Source organism: Haliaeetus albicilla, chromosome 4, assembly GCF_947461875.1.
Source record: "Haliaeetus albicilla chromosome 4, bHalAlb1.1, whole genome shotgun sequence".
NCBI lineage: Eukaryota > Metazoa > Chordata > Aves > Accipitriformes > Accipitridae > Haliaeetus > Haliaeetus albicilla.
This window is the reverse complement of record NC_091486.1, coordinates 17,217,845-17,239,102: the sequence shown is the minus strand read 5'-3', so window position 1 is coordinate 17,239,102 and position 21,258 is coordinate 17,217,845.

The following is a 21,258-nucleotide window of genomic DNA, read 5'->3' as shown; positions in this document are numbered from 1 at the left end:
CCAGGCAAACATAGACTTCACAAAAGACGGTCACAAGAAGCTCTGAAAACTCTTCTTCTGCCAAAGGGTCACAGAACTTTCCCATGCTTGCACATGTGAGGATCCTGCCCTGAAGGGACAGGCAGACTCTGTTCCTCATCCTTCCCCTGGAAACCAGATAAGTCCTTTTCTTCTCTCTCTCTTTTACTCTTTCTTTCTTTTTTTTTTTTTTTTTTTTTTTAATATAGGTCTATTCCAATAAGTCTATCGAAATACACGGAGAGACAGAGAGGTACAAGGGGACAAATGGAGAAAAGGAAATAGGCAGGACAAGGAGCTGCTTGGAAAGAAACAGCTGTGCTAATCAGAAATGGAGGACAAAACACAAGGGGAGGGGATACGACAGTGGAAGCAGTGGCTGGGGGCAGAAGGTAGGGAGCAGGGGTAGGACTGGCAGAAAGAAGGGAGACATCTTTTGTGAAGAGGCTGGTGGCAACTGTTGATTACTGCAGCAATAACATCGACGGTTTGGACGAAAGAGGGCAAGACAGGCCCTAGAGGATCCTCAGGGAAAGGAGGAAGGAGCCATGAAACACTGGCAGACAGGACTTCACAGAGTCCTCTCCAACCAACCTGTCTATGAGGCCAGGACCAAAACTGGGTCTTTCACAGACTACAGCCTCACAAACAACCCTCTTGTTAGATTATATCCCCCGATTAACAAAAAGCTGCATCACCCAGGCTAGGCAAACACAAATTACTGCGCACGTCATCTTACTTGTAACTCAATTATTCTTACCAATATGTATTATTCCTAATTCAAGGTGGCCTCCCAGGGCTTGTTTTATTCTGTGCACGCAGCTACGTTGCTAAAAACCATAATGTGCCCTGCCCGCTCAGACCAAAAGTAATTTCCTACACCAGCCAGCCAGGGCTCTGCTGAATTGTAGCAGCTATAACACACTGTGGTCTTTGCCAGCTCAGTGGATTTCAGGAGAAATGGGATGCTGAAACGCTGGGTTGCTCTGGAGAGACAGAAGATTGTCTGTAAAACAAGGAGGTTTGAGTGATACTGCAGCCTGGATTCCCTCACACACAGGCAGGAGTGTTGCCAAAACATTGGGATTTGAGCTCAAGCTGCAAAATTCACAGCAGAATTGCAAAAATCACAAGCTTGAGAGTAAAAAGCATTTCAGGCAAGGTGGTGGCAGGAAGAAATTTTAACCACTGGGAATGTGAAACTATTTTGGTTTAGAAATGGGTGAGAATTTCAAAACCTAACCTACAATAAATGTAGGTGTATCTGCATGGGGAATATATTTACCTGAATCTTAAAGAGAAAATAATCTGGTTTGAGAATTTCAACAGCAAACAAGTGTCTCCCATCCAGAAGTTACTGGCCACTTCCAGAAGTGATACAACAGCTGTCTGCTCAATGGCCAGCAGATGCTAATCCCTGAAGAAGAAGGCTAACAACTGTCTGCAATTACACTGATAAAATTCCCAATGTAATACAGGTCTATAAGACAACTAGTTTATTAATTCTGAACGAGATCACCTAAGGACCTCACATAAACCTGACTGAAGTCATCAGGATTTTTTCCTCAGGCTTGAGTGGGCACATAGGATCAGGACTGTGCCCTTGGGGTATTTCATGCTCTCAGCTCCTCAGTACTCTCATCTTCTGGTTTTACAATCCAGAAGCAAGAGCACAGGAGAGCAGCAAGTGGATCATGTCTGTGAGGCCAATGGAGCCAGTCTTACTGCAGGATTTGCAAAAGTCACTATTTTTACCATCCACCACCAAAACAACCTCATCTCCCAGTGAATTAATAGCCATTAATCTTAAAGCATCATCTTTGCAACAAAGTTTGCGTGAATCTGCACACTTATGTCCAGTCATGCTTACAGGTGTAAATACATGCCTGTGTGAGATGGCACTCAAACTGCTATGGGCACACACAAAGTTACTGCAAGGCAAGCTCAGGGACGTGCACCAGCTGTGCTGTGATGACTCCTGATGTGCATGGTCTTACCACCCAATAAACTGGCAGTCAAAGTGGAAATGTAGTTAGTTACCTTGCGTCTACAGGGGAAAAGAGCCTATTCACAGGCAGTGATGGTAGATTAGCTGAAATGTTGCGAGTTCATTACCAAGAGCAGTTACTCATACATCTGTGAACAAGGCCTAACATTCCCCAAAACAGCCAACAGTAGCCCCATGCATCTGGGCAAGACATAGTCACAGACTTGCACATCTTACAAAAAATAAAGTATTCCCCTCCCTCTCATTTTGAATTTAGCTGGGAGTAACAAGCGCTGATTACTTAATGTAAACAGTGCCCTGGTTATTGAATGCACTAAATAACAATAGACATCCATAAACTCACTTATTTTATATACTTTTTAAATGCCCACAGCCTTCTCTAGTTTGTGAATGCTGTGAACTTTATTGCATCACTAAAGCCTTATTGAATGTTGGAGCAGTCTCAGGTCAGAGCATAATGGATCATTTTCAAAGCTATAAGCAGAGTAAAGGGAGGCTAAATCATTTCACTAAATTCCCACTTTCACACACAATCCATGTGTTTGTCCCTTCCATTCAGACAAGGTTTCATGGTGGTGAAAGATGCCAGTTCTGGAGTTGTTTCTGTTCACAGCACATGGAGTGACCCTGAAAGCTATGTCTGTCCTCAGTCTCCAGTAACACCCATTGAGCAATGCTTAAGGCCATATATTTCAGCCTGCCTTTGTATGTATTTAACATAGGCATCTGCAGCTCACTCAAATTTATACATCTAAAGGCCACTTGTCAAATTCTAAGCTGCCTTAGTAATCATCAGAGAAAAATAGGTACCTCCTAGGAATTATTCATCCCAATTGTATTCAGCACCAAACTGCCTACACAGTTGTCTAGTATGACTTGAGATGCTTGACTGGCCTCCAGTGTCTCAATTTTAAATTGACGCCCATCTCTAAAGTTAGGAAAAAAGCACCCACCCCTATTTTGCATGTATGGGGTAGCCAGCAGTCGAATCAGTCATGTTTCCCCTGACTTTATCAATCTGAGGAAGTAAGTTAGGCTGCCCAGGCTGAATACAAGATGTGGTCCTCAAAAAACTGCTTTCTTCACTCATGTTACTGAAAAGGGGGAAAAGGAACCTAAGGGATTTGTGAGGTTCTCCTACCATCCACAGTCAGTATGAGACTCCAACCACCAAACGTCTTAGCCCTGCAGTTAATTGTGCTTATGGTCTACAGTTTGTTACATCTGTTACTTGCAACCTGTCTCCTATTCTCAACTTTTGTTCTGAATTCGCAAAAAGGATGAAGTAATTAACAGTGTTCAATTCAGGGGATGTTTTAAAGCGGAATCCCAAAAGAACACTGTTCAACTTTTCCTAAAAGTAAAAAAACTACTTTCTAGGCAAATTTAGGGCCCTCAAATTACTGCTACCTCCTGAAAATGCAGGCCCGAATTTCTAAATTCTAAGGAGAAAACCAGCACTTTTTAAACAGCAAACTCTGCAAGGCTGTGAATGAAGCCTGGCAAAAAGCTGTTCTCTGAACAGCCAGGCAGCTAGTCCTACGACTGTCACCATTTGTGACTCGTGATACTGCAGAGAGCTCTCATCATTACAGTGCTTCTTGTACCAGAAGCATCTTTCAGAGCTTTGGGGAATTGTTTGTTTTCTTGTTTAAAGACTGTAGTAGGGGGAAAAAAATCCTGAGAAAACAGAAAAGGGAAGGTAGCGACAGGCTGAGTACCCAGGCAGAATGGAGCAACTACAGCCACCATAGTCAACAAGCTGACCTGATGGAAAGCATAGCCTCGTGCTAAAGGACAGCCCCTGGATTAGAAATCATCCCTGAAAATGTTTAACTAAGGCATTTGCCTGACAGTGAAAGCAAACAAGAAGCAGCATACAGGGGTGTGTTGAGGCTTTAAAACTCTATTTGCAAGGTTGAAGGAGATCAGGGGCTCAACAAGCCAAAGCTGTTGGTGTCCATTATATTTTCCAAAGTAACAGATCTATGAAAGGAAATCACTCATGACCCCACACAACAAGCAGTTGATGTTTTACAGGGAGAGGCCCACACCCAGGAGACATTCCTTAGACTGCCTTTCTCAGCTACCCAAACAGCAGTGCTTCTCTCCCATCCCTTGACCTGCAGCCTGTCTCAGTCTCCCCTTCTGGAAAGCCAAGACTTGCTATTCTTCTGCAGAGCCGGGGCAGATGTCAACAGCTTCCCATCAGCACTCCATCCCCACCAGCAAGTGGGCCACTGGGCCAGAGCTCACAAGCACCAGCAGCTATGGTGGGATCACCCCTATACTTCATATGGACATCATCAAAGGGGACCAGCAATTCTGTTCCTTGTCCTGGGCTTGACTTGAATCCATCATGTTACACTAAAACTACAGCCCAGGAGGCATTTGAAACACTCACATCACATTTCTAAGCATGCTGTTTCTGAACGTGTGTAAAAAAATCCCATTACTTTACCTGTCCAGAAAAAAAGTCCACTGCTGCCTTTGGCATCTGTCTCCACACTTCTTCCACACTTTTCTTTGGGCTTGCGGTGGTGGTGGTATTTGCTGCTGTTACTGAGATGCACGAGATTATGCAACTGTCTAGCATTTTGATTTAATCAGCTAGGGCAAAAAAACTGTTCCAAATTCTATTAATAACTGGCAGCCAGCTCCCTCCTTCCCTCCCTCCCTCCCCAAATTCCCACAGAAGGAGGATCACAGACAGGTCCCTGCAAGCACAAACTAGCAGCCTGACTGGATCAATAACACCCATGGAGCCAGAGAATTGCAATGAATTCTGGGTAATTAATCTGCCAGGGAAAGACAATCTTAATTAAGAAAAGCCAAGCTGTTCTTTTCCCAAACCTTTTGATTAATAAAGCCACAGTATTGGTTTGGCTGAGTGTTTTGGTCTAAATTTTAATGGATTTTGTGTTCCTACCACATGTTCTGAAAGCAACCATGCAAGCAGTGGTAGAATCTTCAAGCAGCAGTCAGAGATGTAAATGCTTTACTTTGCCTTCTTGAAACCACATTAAAGGTGAATGATCTCATTATTTAGGGTGGACTCAGTGCTGGGGAGAAGCACTGGTTTCGCAGCTTGGATGGACGGTGCTGTGGAGAGGTTGCCCCCATCCTCGTGTAAAGGGGCTACACTTGAGTTAAGACTGGGACCCTCCCTCCCCTTCTTCTCAGGAAGAGCATCCAGGACAAAAGGTTTCCTCAGAAGGCCAAAGCTCCTGCTTTTACAACCCCTTCAGTCAATCCTGGAAATATCATTTGGAAGCAAAGGCAGCTTGCCAGCACCCATATTAGGTTGCAAGCAGCCATTTGGATATGAACAGCTGTACAGGTCACTCCAAAGTTCCTGAAGCAGCTGTTGTCATGAGGCAGTCATGAGTCCTCCCAGGCACCACATCGAGATTTAGGAGTATTGGGTATATTTCAGAGACATGGGATTTAAGTTCTTTGTTCTTTTGCTTCTGGTTCTACTTCAAACTCCTCATTTCATGTGTGATAAGTATCTATGGCAACACCTATCCTAGTATGCTCAGTGTGCTCAGGACCTTTCTCTGGTGCTGATGCCAATTGGTACAGACTCAGCCAAGTCCAAACTCTTATTCCTCAGGGCGAAAAAAGCCCAAAGGGTGGCCACATCCAAACCGTCTATTGCTCCCAAACTGTGTTAATTCCTGAACCGTGCGGGGTACTCTCACGGAGACAGCCTGCGTCAAAAGCATGTCAAAAGCTATGCTAACAACTCACCAAGACAACTCCAGTGCCCGGGAGTGTTTCCTGGGCATCCATTCATGATGGAGGATGTGTCTCAAACCACTTTGGTAGGGCATATTCAGAAAGACCCAAGAAACTCCCCCCAAAGTGGCACTATTCCCCAGCATGGACCTGATCAGCTGCGAGCAAAACCCTCCTGCGGGAATTTTCACATCCAGTTTTGAGGTCCTGAGAAGGTGTATTCTTTTTATTTCCCCAAGGTAAGAAGGCTGTTTTGGTCTGTGAAACATGTGACAGTTGATCACATTTCTGTCCTGATACAGCACAAAGGGCCAGGAGACCAGACAGTTCAGGACACGATGTGTCTGGAGGCACTGGGTGAATCACAAAGAAATTCCAGAGACTTTCAAAAGGAACTTTAATCTCACCAGCCCCCCTCATCTTTGCAGGTCAACCTCTATTCACCTGTCGAAGCCAAGGAGGGCCTACATATTTATTGACAAAAATTATCATTTTCCCTAATGGTATCCTGGATACAGGGTAATTATGGTAAAGACTGATGAAAATCATTTAACTCCTGCTATGGGGACAGCATGATGGCAGCTAGATTAAAGATGTCTTTTATAAACCATCACAGAGCAAGAGAATGTGATAATGAATGAGTTAATTACACCAGCATTTGAGGCTGATACTACCCATCTGCCGCTTTGATTAATTAAAACTCTGACGGACAACAATGAGGCTCTTCTCAGGTCTGAAAGCAATTAATTGCCAAAGTCCTCAATAAATCTAACAGCATCACTGACTGAACTGGCAGAAAAGACCACTTCGAACAGTCCCAGAACAGAGGCAGCAAAGCAGATTATGGAGTTTGAAGCATCCCCAACATGATGCATTAATCTTTTGATGTAACACTGGGAGCTGGGGCCTAGCAATTTCAACTTCTTGTTTAATCTCCTTCTCTCTCCCCTTTCTTTCTTTCCTCTCAAGATCAGAGGAAGCGGCAGTCTCAGTAAAGGACATGAACTGCTGAGGACATTGTTAAGGAGACATTGGCCCTTTTTATTCGTTGTCCAGATCTCCAAGCTGTTATGAATGGGTTAAATATTTGCTGTTGAACGTCTGTTCTCCTTGGACCAGTTGTAACCAGTCCTGACAAAGCCAGATTTTTGGAAATGCAATGGACAGCCAAACTCTTCCAATGCTTTCCCTGTTCATCGTTCAAAGAATGACAAAAAGCAACAGCAGTTGCCCAGAAAGTGGTGGCAAATCAAATCCCTCTATGGGCAGGTTAAGGAAAGGCTCTGAGAACCAGACACAGACCATGGGGGTCAGAAGCAAAGGCAGGGCATGAGGAACAGAAGATGAAGCTAATCAAAGGACTTTCTACTGTGAGAAATCCTAGATTCCAGAACCACTTTCCAAGGTAGGTAAAAGGGGAAAGCCCTAGTGCCCTATCATTCAAGAGCAAAAAATGTTGTCAATGTACTGCAGAGAAAAATGGCCACAGACAGCAAAGAGGGGAGGAATTAATGCTTTTCACTTTTTGCCCTCTGTCTACACTGAACATCAGTCTTGCAAACTAAGCCCAGCTGGGACACAATAGGATTTTGAGGGAACACCATGAAAGACCACTTTCTTTTGCAGCAAACAGGGCTAGAGGACACCAGACCATCTTCAAAGCCAGTGCAGCTCAAACACGTAGTTTGGAGACCTTGCACTACAAAGCGCTGCTTTTTCAGAGAGATGGGGAAAAAAAGCCTTTCCTTCCATTTTTATCCTACTTATGCATTGTTAAGCAGCTCTTACATTTCACCTCGAACAGTTACAATTGAGGAACTAAAGCTTCTTCATACTACAGATCCAAGACAATGATTAATAACAATTATCAGCAGTGATTAGTTAATATGACCATAATACAACAATCCCACTGCCTGCCAGTCAATTGCAGGCATCAGTGCATTGAAGCATGACAGCTCTTCTCATTAAACACTGCCTCGCTCCTGAGGACAAGAGGAGAATCCTCTTTGCAGCAGCAGCAGCCTCAGCTGAGTGTGATGCGGGCTGCAACTTCCCATGCTGGAATGGGGCAGGAAAAGTGAGTTTAGACATGTTGAAGTCAATGCAGAGATCATTGCTCTATAATCACGTTAGAGAGAGAGTAATTATATCCTGGGTGCACTGCTCTTGCTTATTGCTGGATCTTTAGTTCAGTAATTGGAAAGGAACCATGTATGAAAGGGTAAAACGGGTAAGCAAGCAGAGCACAACAAAAGGAGTTTATTTACAGGGCTCCTGTTTCAAATTACAGAAGTTGGTTCTTCATGTGTTGCAAAAAGGTTCACTACAGAAAGGAATTTTTAGCATGCAAGTAGAGTAAACAACAGACCCCTTTTCCAGTTACAGAAGAAGAGGAAACCAGTCAAGGAAAGAAATGGACCTGAAAGCAGGCTGGTAGGAAGGTACTTTCCAACAGATGAAGTGGCCGTTTGCAAATACTAATAACTCTTCATCTCCTGCCTAAACAAAGGAGGGTGAGAGACAGATGCCACATACATACCTAGATTTCCCAGGAGAAGAATGCAGGAGAAATTAGGACAGACCAGATGTTCAAGAATTACAATTTTTGAAGAGTAACTGAAACACACAAGGAGCTGTTTATTGCTCAAGTGAGCTCCAGCTGCCTGAAGATACGTCTAGATCATGCAGTACAGAACCATGCAGATATGCCCGAGGCATCCCAAAAAAGCCAGCTAGGTCAGAGTCGTGCAACTATCTCTTCAGAGCACCATGCTCCCCTGAGTCCAAAGGGTGAGAGGAGACTAATGTTCTGCCAGTGCATTTTAAGCCATCTTCAGGAAGCAGATAATGCAGCACATCTCTGCAGATCAGTTGATGTGACAGATACGTACAGACATGTGCATCCACTGTGGAGTGAATCCATCATTCAACCTAATATTTGGGTCAGATTTTCTGACTCCACCTGCAACTCAACTAAGACCACTCAAAAAAAACAGAGGGAAAAGGATGGGGGGGGGGGGTGGGGGTGGGGGGGGTGTTTCACATGTTTTTGCTTTCTGTCCCTTCCAAGTATCACACATTTAACTCGTCTCACTCTCCAAAACTCCTCTCCCTGTTGCCCAGCCCCAAAAGACTGCACATTCAGGAAAGGAACTAAGAAACCACTCTGCAAGGGCAGGGATTTTTTGTCCCAGTTTCAGGTTTAAGCCCATTTCACATATTGACTTTTAATGTTAAAGCCATAGCTCCCTCCAAAAAATCAGGTTAGAAGAAACAACTTTTTTAAACAACATTAAAACCTTACAGCATACTGCAAGAAGAACCATCGTTCCAAGCTCCCTGCAGTTTTTGGCCATTGCAAGGTAAGACGGGGATGCGGATATAACTTTAGCTTCAAATTTCTTTCTTACCACTATCAGTTCAAGGTAAGCACTGATGTTATTTTTATCCAGTGTGTAGACCAGGTGCTACAGAAGTACTTGGTGTAATCTGCTACACTGCAATACAAGTGTCATAGTGAATTAGCAATTCTCTACTACATTCTGCCCTGTTCCTCCACAAACAAACATGTAGTAGAAATGTAATCCAAAAAAACCATATCACTTTCTAACTCCTATTTTGTAAACCAACTAATACCTCCACTTACATAGCATTATTGTCATGGACAGTCAAGAGAAGCACTAATTAGACTGGCACATTAGACACTTGTTAATTACATTCTCAGTTCTCAATGTCAGGAGAGTCTCATTTGTACCTTTAGAAGCTGTGAGAGGAGGAAGAGGGGAAAACAAAAACAACTCTGAGGCTGTGTAGTTCTTGAGTTGGCTAACCAGCTACTGCAGTGTAGCTGCCTTATTTTTGTCACAGACCGATGTATGCACCTGGATATGCAGATGGACTGATTTTATCCACAAGAATATACAGAATAAGCATTTCTCTGCTGAATGTAACTGTATTGGTATGTAAACTGGCAAAAATAAAATCAAAATGCAACACATCACTCCCAGCATTTTGATCTTAGTCTGGGATCTGTGTTCACAGAAGATGTTTCAATGTATTCACAATGTTTGGAGTTGAGCATTCAGTTTGGTCCAGTTCAGCTGATAAGACCTCAGTTCAAGAGACAAAACACCATCTAGGTTTGAAGGAATTAGAGCTAATACTTTTGACTCAGGCTCAACTCTGATTCGAACTGACTTTCCCCTCACCCATGTATATGGAACATCTTTTAACATCTTCCTCTCCAACAAAATTGTTACACTTTTCTCACACCTCTCCACCTCATGTACTTAACACTGCATTTTCACAGCTCTTTCACGTGGCCTCTGAGCCAAATATCCCTTCTGAAGCACAGAAAGGGGAAGGATGGCTGTCCAAGAAAGTGTAAAAGATGTGTTGAATCTACCAAAGGGCTCAAGAACTGACCAGGAAGTTGGTCTCAAACAAGGGAGCACTGAAAGGAGGAAGAATCTAGGACTAGAGTCAACATCCCTCTTGCACAAAAGCCGAACAAAAAGTGAAGGGTGTATCAGCAACAACAGGCAAGGTCATGTGCTGAGCAGCACTTAAAATTGCAGTTAAAATCTTGCTCAAAGCTCTGCTCAATTGACCTGAACTACTAGCCCCTGGGGGTAGAGGGAGAACTCACAGCAAACCTAAAAGTAGAACCCAGAAGCCCTAATCACAGGTATCACCAATTAACTATCAGAACATAAAATATGGCATGTAAGATCTTCGATCTGCTTTCGTATGCTTTGATTGGCCAGGCAGAGAGCAACACCAACTCTGATGACACATTCCCACATTGTCTTCTCTGTCAGCCAAGCTGCAGCAGACAGCAAAGAGCACACCAACAACCTCTTGCACTGAAGTACTCGTGTCTGGAGCCCTCTTGCAAGCTCCCACAGAATTAAACATAAGTAGATTATTAGATTCCTTTGATAGTTTTGGAAATGTTCTTTTAGGCATTTTAAAAAGCAATCAAGGGAGCGCAGGCCTAGTTGAAAGGGAGTATGTTTGTTCCCTTTGGAGCAAGGATCACAGGGAGCTGCATGAGACAGCAGACCCCTACACACTGGGCTACAGCAGTCACCAGGGAGCAGCCGCACAGTGAAATGCCCTGAGCAGAAAGCAATACGGGCTTTCTGCACCTCTTGCTTTTTAACTGCTGCATCTTTCCTGAGAGAAAAGGGCCACACACATGTTGGCTTCTGCTAACACAGCAATCCACTTAAGATGCTTTACAAAGGATCAATGAACCTACCTTGAACAACAGCGAAACGCTTTTTCTTTCTCCATTGATAGCATGGGGGAAAAGTTGCCCTTTCCCCAAGTTCAAGAGTTTGCATTAGTCTCAGCCAATCCATGCTGGTGAAGGAGATGAAAGTATTGTTCTCTCTTACACAAGAGATCTGAGGCAAAAGAAACCGCTTAACACCTCCCATCCTCCTTCCACGCTTTAGCGTGCAAGCAAAAGTTTGTGCAGAGTCATGGATTTCTAACCCCAGAAGCAATAACTGGATCATTTGTTCTGACTTCTCCCACACCTTAGCTCCTTTGACTAATCGTGAATTTCCCAGAAAGCTATCCATAGCACTGATTCAAAGGCTTCAGGACATGGGAAAACCCATCCATTTCCTCAATATTTTGATCTAAACCGTCAGAGCAGGGAACCAGGTCTGCTGCTGTTGCTGCGCTTAATTATGTGACCTGGAGCAAATTACTTAACTACACATTACGGACCTCAAAACCAGGGCAAAAAGGTTACTACCAGTCCACCAAAGTGCAGTGAGATTGTCACAAGAAACATGGTGCCGATTAAAAGCAGATTGTCTAGAGTTCAAGCACTGCCTGCAAAGCGAATCAAAACTTAAAGGTGTTACTACAGACAAACACATATGCTTAAAATCAAAATTTCTCTGGCTATGTCAACTGCCTGTCTCCATTACAGCCTATATTTAACAAGGGATGCAGCAAGCCATGCTTACTTTCAAAGTGCATTTCATGAGAATTTGCTATGCCATCCCCAGTATAGGTGCTTAGATAGCAGCAACAAGGTGAGTTTGTAGAAAAGTTTGGTTTATATTAGGCTCAGTAAGATTAGATTGGAGAGTTATTGAAGGCTGGATTTTGACAGGAGATGACAGGACAATGCTAGTCTCAATGCAGGCACATTCTGAACCCACAGAGACACGTTCTGCTACCAGGAACAGCAAGGGTATTTTTGGAGTCATTCAGAGTCTGCCTCGTAGCATGTCTCATCATGCTCCTCTTCAGCCTCCCACACTTTCTCTACCTTTTCTCCCACCCTGCAGTGCAGGTAAAGTCTAGATTTTTGCATCATTTGCACCCCTGAGGGCACAAGGTTTTCCAGTTGCCGCTTTCTGCAGCTTTCCACTGAGAAACCAGCACTGCAAAGCATTTGCTGGTAGAGCAAAGCCCACCGCTAAACACCATGACCCCAGAGAAAGGGTTCCAGAGACGGACCAGTTGCTCGTCTTTTACAATCCAAATGGACCTCAAAAAGCCCCTTGGGGCTCTTGTCACCACATTTGATGTTGGGCCAGGTATGACTCTGCACCAGTGGCACACAGGAAGACATGTCACCAATGTCACTTCCCCACTGGCTTTGACTTGCCCAGCTCAAGTGTGCAGAGCCAGTCCACAAAGGTCTGCGGCAGGGACGTGACTTCTCTCTGACAGCCTAGAGCCCTACCTGAAGGCTGCACCTTCCTTCCCCTAATAGGTACAGCTGGAATAACAGTTGCACAGGATGACAGTGCTGAAGCTGTGTCTAGACCTGGATTTTACAGATCCCCAGCTGTTGCTTGTACCACTGAGTTGCGCACAAGCCGACTTGGTGCCAAAAACCAAGGTGAGTCCTACATAAAGTTTTCTTAGGATACCAGACCTCCACGTCACGCATCGCTTGATCGACCAAGTGCAGGTGCTTTCTTAGCCACACTACACAAATTCAGACACAGCTGCTTCCAGGCAACACAGTGACCCCAAAAGCCTCAGTGGCATGGGCTCAGCTCAGTGCTATCTCTGTTGCAGCGTAGGTGGAGCCAGCATCAGATGAGCTGGCTGGAGCTTTTTCTTTAGGATCAAGATCCTAAGTTGGCTTCTTTGCAGCCTGCACTAGCTTTTGGTCTTGAAAGCTTACATGGGTGATGCTCATTCCTTCCTCCTGCTGATCTACAGATCAATATGAACCTCTTTATTCATTTAATTATAGCTGTAGGGGGCTCTTCACAGCTGAAGTACATCTGTCTCCCTGTGATGTTAATACAATCAGGCAGAAAGATCACTTCATTAAAAGATCATCTATGCTTGATCTTATTTGAGCTATAAAAATCACTCCTTTGTCATACAAACTGTATGGTGAAAAGTGCAAAGCTGGATGACTCGCTTTGGCCCAGGGAGCAGAGTTCAGCTCCAAAGAGCAGCTGGAAGAGAAACTGTCACCAAGTAAATGCAGCACTTCCACCACGATTCAGATGGAGCTACAGGCACCGCACTCCAAGCCCCAGTTAGCTTTCTACTTAAGGCCCCAACTCCACCAGTATGTTGGCACTATTTCAGTGCTCATTTAAGACACTGCTGCCTGCCTTGTGCTTGAGTTGGTGGGACAGGAATGTAAGCATCCCTCAAAGCCAGCCAGCAGAGGTGACTGAACTAGCCTGGCTGGCTTTGCAAAGCAATGAGCTAGGTCGCACCTCCCGCATCTTTTCTACCACAGAGCTGCTGGTGGGAAGGACAAGCCTCCAGCGAAGCAGCAGTCCCATAACAAAGCAGCAGCAGCAGTCGTCAGCCACCTTAGCTGACTCCAGGAAGGACACCCATCTCTGCTCAACAGTACTCAGCCACTGCACAGATAAATGGGCACTCTGCAAGCAGGTGGTGGGGGGTGGAATGAGGAGTACATTCAATGTAAGGTGCAGAGTATATGTGGCAGAACCCGGAACAGAGTCTAGCTCTCCTGTACTGTAAAATGATGTTATTTTTTTTCCAGTCCACCCCCTCCACCTTCCTACTACGTATCCCTCCCAAAATGCAAAATGCAGGGTATATTTATTTATAGTGCAGTCAGACATACACTGTCCTTAGACCAAAGCAGCTCTTTTCTAAGTAGCTGGTGGCCTAGCAGGGATGTTGTCTGCAAAGGAGGCTGAGAATGTCCCAGCCAATGCAGCCCTAGGCTGGTACTTAGCAGTCGCCTGACAGATGTAGCTTCCAGCTGGTCACCCGGTAAATATTACACTTATACAAAAGAACACATCTTCAGCAGTAAAGACTAAGATTCGAGATTAACAGCCAAGAGGAATCAGGTAGAGGAAGGATTTTGATTCGAGACTCCAATGTTGCCAGAAAACGATTTAGCCTCTTGACTAGGACAGACAATAAGGGGGTAAGGGAACAGCACAACCAGCCTGTCTCCACTAGATTTTTTTCAGATGTAACCTATTTTTGCAGACATCATCTGAGGACACCTACCCTCAGGCCTGTGGGCAAAGAACACTTTGTTAATTCTGCAAGGAAAGGAATGCAGCCTTGGGACATTCAGACAAGCACACAGGATATGCAGGCAGAGCACAGCCTTTGCCGCTGACTGTGCCCTAGTCCAAAAAGGACATCTTCAAAATCCTCTGCTGAAATTATCTTGCCTTGCCAACATCTACATTTCTACCAGTACTGACCCATCTGTGTGGATATTGCCTCTCTACATTATAAATCACTCAACTGAAAAATAGGAGCAACACTTAATGTTCTTTTGAAAACCTCAGGATGAAAGTAAGCTATTACAGCACTCTTTGTGCCACCAAGTTATTAATAAACACACAAAGTCCTGAAATCTTTTTAGCAGATTCTCACTGAAAAAAAAAAACCACCTGTACATGCTAGAAATTCAGCAGCACAGGAAAACCTGAGCTCTTCATTCATCGTTCACAGAAATTTCTGGAAACTAATTAAACACATATGCTTAATGCCAGAAGTGCTCATATAGCAGCACCATAATGCAAGTTCTTCTCACCTTAATGGCCAGAATGATATTCTGGAACTACTGATCACAGAAAAATTCAGAGTGAGGTAATTACAGGTCACCAAGTTGACACTGGCCCCAGAAAGCAGAGATTAGTTGTACAGCAGGAACAAGATGAAAAACTATAATGGAGCAACTTAGCACTCAAGAGGACAAATTGGCAAGAGGTCTACCACACAACACTGGAGAAATAGATATGACTCCAAAGAATGGTGGTTTGAAGCCTCTTGGTACCTTTCCAGAGAGGTGAATTTTGGAAAGCCATTAAGTCAGAAGGATTTGAGATGTCCCATTCCAGTCCCCCAGAAGTCAGAATCAGATGGCAAGTTCCTGCAACCAGTGGTTTTGCCTCCCAAATCTGGAAGTGCCGCAGACAGTGCTGATTTCTGCTGAAGGTAAGAGCTGGGAATGAAGCACAGCAGCAAAACAGGCTGGAGGGAGCAGTCGTATGATTGGAGCTGGAAACAGCCAAAAAGGCAAAAGTAAGAGTAAGTGAGCAAAGCTAGATGGACACCCAAAACCACGTAGCCAAGTTCAGAAGTGCTTTGTAGGCAGTGCACACTGCACATGAAGGAGGCAGGGGAACACACCGAGAAGGCGCAGTGTACAAAAAGAGACAGAAAAATAAAAGTTACAGCACTTCCATGTGGGGTCCCCTCCCCAGAAACCATCATGTCTGCTTCCTGCTGGTGGTGTTGGTAACACCGTGAGCCTCCATACACTCAGCCTACGGCAGTTCGTAAACCGGTCATCGCTTCTTATCCCAAATTACAGTTAGTGGACGTGTACATTCTGAAACGCATATGCAAAAGCAGTGTGCAGCAGTTGTACGAGGGGCCTAATGTGCTGACCATAACAGGACCGTGGCAGACCCACGGCAATGGTAAGGAAGGAAAGAGAAGACATTAGAGACTCAGCACACAGAGCCAGGCCAGCTCACTCCAAACCCACCTCTGCTAGTTTGGAGTGATGGTATTTTCCTGTCTCTTCACATTAAAGCACTAAAGTCTGGAGGTGCTCAACACCAGCTGGCAAACCCACTGTCACTCAACACATCGCTTCTCCCTTACAATCTCACAGAGAAGTATCATCCAGTCAAAGGGGTTGTTTTGTTGTCTGTTCCATGCACGAGAGGCAAAGTACATGAGCACATTTTGTGCCCAAAGGCCTGCTGAGCTTGAGATAAGTGAGACTGTATCTCTGAGTTCTGTCAGTAAATATAAAATATGCATTTCTTCCCAGGATATTAACAGTCAGCTGGTCAGCAAATGAGCTTGTTAATGATGTCAGGGCACCAGTAAAAAAATAAAAATCATACACTCAGCCTATGGCACCTTATAAACCACTCATTGCTTCTTACCCCAGATTACAATAGCATGCAAAGACAGGCAGAAGAGTATAACCCATCTATTTCACGTTTTAAAAATTAATTTGGGGGATGTCAGTGTTTCTGTTCTGTGCTGCTATGGAGCTGTGTGCTTGTCACGCGCATATGTGCATTCTCATGTCCACAGACATCACCACCATAGAGGCAACCTTTCCCAAAGGAAATGAAGAAGAAACTGAGAACTTGACTCTTGGTTGCCAAAAAGTTCCCACTCTACTGAACTCAGAAAAAAACAACTGCACAGGGAGCGAAGGCTGTTTACATCATCATTCTGATAAACCTTTTTCTTTATGTTAGTCTTGTCTTGCTGTAAGCCCAGCTTCCCAAGGATGGCTGCACAGGCAGGCTGGAGGGACAACCACGCTAGTGGCAGCAGGCCATCAGCACCGTGACACAAAGCTACAGGATTCCTCAGCCCTGATACCCCACCCGGGATCCCCACACCTGCACCCTTGATACAAACAGACCAGGTGCACCTTTTAAGGCTTCTACAGCAATGCTAGCAGAAGTGACAAACTTGCCTTGAATTAGCCAACTGAATAAATGCAAGAGGATGGAGCTGTCTGGTCCAGAAAGCATGACTGCTTCTGAAAAGTCCCATGTATTAGAGAAGTTGTGTAGCTCTATGTTGTGACTTTTTTTTGCAAAAGGCTCTCAGTAAGCAATGCAAGCCTGGGTAATTGTTGTTAAAAGATCCCATTAAGGGACTGCAGCTCTAGGATGCATGGGTGCTATCTACAAACAGCTAACATACATTAATACAGACTAGTTTATACATGACAAATATTGACAAGCTCCATGCATAGCTGCTGTAAGAACTGTCTATCATCAACTAGCATTTTGAGCTGATGACACACAGCTAAATCCCAAAAGCCATGCAAAGTCCAAGAAAGAACGTATTTTTTTCTGCAGTACTGTGCTCCTTAGGGTCTGCATGTGCCCATTTAAATGAATCCTAAGGGAATGTGCTTGTTGATATGATTTGCTCACTTCTCATACTAAATATTATGCCCTCATCTGTTCGATTTCCTCCCTCCTTGCCTTGAAGCACTATTTTTTTCAGCTAATCTCTGATCCCAAACTGTGTGTATGTGTTTTGAGTTACTTCCCCCTTCTCCTCCCTCAGTTCCCTTGATGCCTTTAATTCATGCAGGGAGCAATTTGTGCTCCACAGACACGGCTGGCTTGTTGGGTACCCAACAAATCCCCAAATGAGCATAGAGGAACAGCATTCACAGCGATGGCACAAGCTTCCCTGCACCCTGCTGCCAGAGCATTTTGAACCTAAGCAACTGGGCTGCCAATTCTAGGCATACCTGGTGATTTTGCCACAGCATCCTCTGTGCAGTCATTGCTATCCAGAGGAAAACTGATGCTGCCCACGATAACTGTGGTGCAATGAAGACATCAACTTCTGCCCCATCAGCTGGTTTCATGAAATCTCTGAGAGCACACAGGAAATCTTCAGAGAATTCAGGACATCTTTGTACAATGAAGACTACAGACATGGGTAAATTGTCTTCAGAGGCATTTGCTCTTCTAGGATTTGGAAAGTGGGGTCGATTGTTTCTTTAAAGCCAAACAAAATACAGAATTGCACCCCAACAACTCTGCAGCTACCAAGAGAATCATAGAAGCTTATTTTCTTCAGTTTCACTCATCCTATGTTTTTTGTACCAGTCTCAAACCATTTGCAGCCTGGCCTAGAGTAATTTTCAAGACCAGATACTGGCAACCTAAAGGCCAGACCCCATCACATGGAAATTCCTGCACAAAAACTTAAGCAGTTAAACTTAAGAGAAGGAAACAATTTGCTTTGACTCCCTAACATATGCTTCTCCATGTAGCTGTGATTTGCCTTTCAATTCTCTTTACCGCACAGTAAATCTCTGAAACTGCCCACAGCTCTTCCACGAAGAACTAGATTATGCAGAGTAATCTTCCCTTGAAGAATAATACAGCTGTCCAGAAGGTGAAGCTGGTCCTGCCTTCCAGCACACACTCACTCTGTAACATAGATGCAATGATTTGTTTCCCTTGATTTCCAGTGGTCCCCTTGGTTATGTATTGCTCTTGTTTTTCAAGTTACAGTGACCTGTTGTAGGAAAAGGTCATTCCTGTGTGTTTTTCTCTCTCCATGTTTGTTCTTTTTCACATCCTCTGTCTCACTGCAGTTCTTGCATCTGAGTCATCATCAGCTTTGGGTTAATGGGGATTATATGCAATCTCATGTGTAAACCTCGAGCTGTGAGTCATTCAAATGCTAAAGCCTCTATTGCTCCCATCTCCTGATGACTGCAGAGAAATCTCTTGCAGACAAGCTACAACCCAATTACATATTTTCTTGCTGGACTAACCCTATTCCTTCTACATTGATTTTGTCACTGCTGCCTGAAGGGAACTTTATGACCATTTGCATTTTTAAATAGGTCAGTGTGTGTGTGTCTGGGAGAACAGTAAGTAAATGTTCATTATGTAAAACAGCTCGTTCTTTCTGGATTGTGAAAGAGATATAGAAGGGCTGTTCTTTCCAATAATAAGCTTTGAAACCTCATCTGTTTCCTCTCCTTGCTTTTCAAAGTCATTAAGTGGAATAACTGATCGTCCATTTCTCCAGGATACCTCGGTCTTTGTCTGTTTAATGTCTGCCTTTCACATATTCCTGCTGCCTGTGAGACACTTAATGGAATTCCCACTGCTCCACTTTCTCCTCAAGACTACTGATCACGCTCTCGTCATGTCCCAGGGAGCATCACAATAACTTGCTTTTTGTCTTCATTTACTCCCCCCTCCAAATCTTTTTCCATAAAACTTTTGCACTCACATACCCTCTCTATATGAAGTCTCATCCAACCAAAGTCCCTCAAAAGTCTTTCAACTGCCTTCTCTGTGAGACACCATGAGTCAACAACTTTCCTCAGTTGCAAAGAGAGGATAATCAAGAAGCAGAGAGATTGAATAAGTGGCCCCAAATGAGTCTTCAGCAGAGCTAGGAATAAAACCCTACTGTTGCTGTCCTCCACTAGTGAACCAGAAGATTAGCTCTCTTATTTTCTTATGAAATAAGACAATGAAAAATTTTTTATGAAGCTACAGGGGACACAGCCCGTTTCTCTGATTCTTTAACTTACAGGTTGACTTAGTATTAGTACCTCACCGAGAGATTCCACCTGTTATAGGACATCCCTCATCTGGAGTACCTTCTTTATCTCCCAAGAAGCCTGACCACCAGACCTCACAAAGTTTTGAATCATCCCTTTTGATAGAGCCACAGACCCCTTACAAACAATGTGCAACAAATCCAACCGTGTCAGTGATATGTGTGGTCCTTGTAAGTGCAGCTGTCCTCAAATTTTCCTTGTTTGCTAGCAAATACTGAAGACAGAAACCGTCCCTATCTCCATCTCTTCAAGACATTTCTGCAGTAACTACATGCCTTTAAAGGTAATGTTATTGTCTGCAAAGCACAACCCATACCAGATAAACTATGGTTTAATAAGCTACAGAACACACTGATAGTTCTGGTACTTCAAGTGGCAGAACATAAGACAGAAGCAAGTTCATCAAACATATGCAATTTCCATATCACCAAAACCGCTCTCCTCCCCCAAACCATTTGTCTCCTTTACTCCTTTTCCTCAGGGAGAAAAAGGATATACCTGCTGGCTGATGTTATCTTTGATAAATTCCCCCACAAGAAAATGAAGGGAATCATCAAGTTTAGCTTCTAGATGATCGGAATGTTAGCTGAAGGTAGGATTCAGATGATACACAAATTTGTACACTACCCAGCACAGTTTTGTGAAAGGTGGATCAATATTGCTCATGCTATGCTCTTCCTGGAGAGCATACAGCCTTCTAAACCTTGGGGCCAAACTGAAACGTGGAGATACTATGGTTGGTAACTGCTGAAAGTTCACAAGGAGTACTGGTGAAGAACCTACATCACAAGTCACCAAACAAAGGTCTTATTATTTCTCATCTCACCTTTGCTGACCCATTTTTTATCCTTTGTAGGCAGAGAAGTGACAGTACCTGAACATTCAGGAAGGCTGAGGCTAGAAGATGAAATTCACATGGGATTCATGCGCAGTGTTAAGGGACCACAGGGAAAAGCTGTTGGCTGACTCTTACCCATTCAGTTCAGGGCTTTCCATGCTGGCCTGCTTGGAACTAAAGAAAAAAATTCTCCCCCCCTGCTTTTTTAGTAAGTAAAGGGTCCCTAAGCATTCTGATACAGCTGCTATAACTCTTGTAAAAAGCCAACATGGTACAGGGGCTATATACCATTTCTTCACATTGTGGATGTACCTCACTGTGGGGAAGAGAGTATTTGTCATTTGACTACTCACATTAGCAGGCTGGAGAAGGAAATTCTCATACATCCAAGCCATATAAAACTTCAACAACCAGGTACTACAGTTATTTTACCTTACTTTACCTAGCATTATGTCTGATCCAAACGCTTCAGACAAAAATACCTGCACCACAGTTGGTCTCCTCAGGGGCTTGTGCTCCCTTTATGCATTGTCTCAGACAGCAGATAGAAAATGTTTCTCGTTATACCCTACACTGGAGGTATTTCTGTTTTCTGTTAATATCTTGAAAGCCGCAAGATTCACTCCCTTCTGGAGGAAAAGGAAATGACAGTTATTACTGCCTATTATTGCACATCATAATAGGAAGAAAGGATGAGACAGGGTTGGAACTCAGTAAAAATAAGGAAGAAAAACAATCCTTTGGTTTGATACATTGAAAGCAACATTAAATACCTTTCTACAGTCAACCTACCATTCCTTCATAGACTTCCCAAACTCTCATAGGACTCCATACAGCTGACTTGGTGCATATAGAGGGGTCCTAAGAATTAGTGCACCAGTAAATATATGTATGACCAAATTTAAGTACTTTTTAGCATTGTGAAATAATTCATGATTTGGTAACAGCAAAAAGTACTGTGAGTACTTTAAGGCTGCTGGTAAAAGAAGTGCTTTTGATGGTCAATAGCTGAGAATTGTACTGGTGAGGCATCAGAAGGAACAAGATTCATTTCACTGTGTC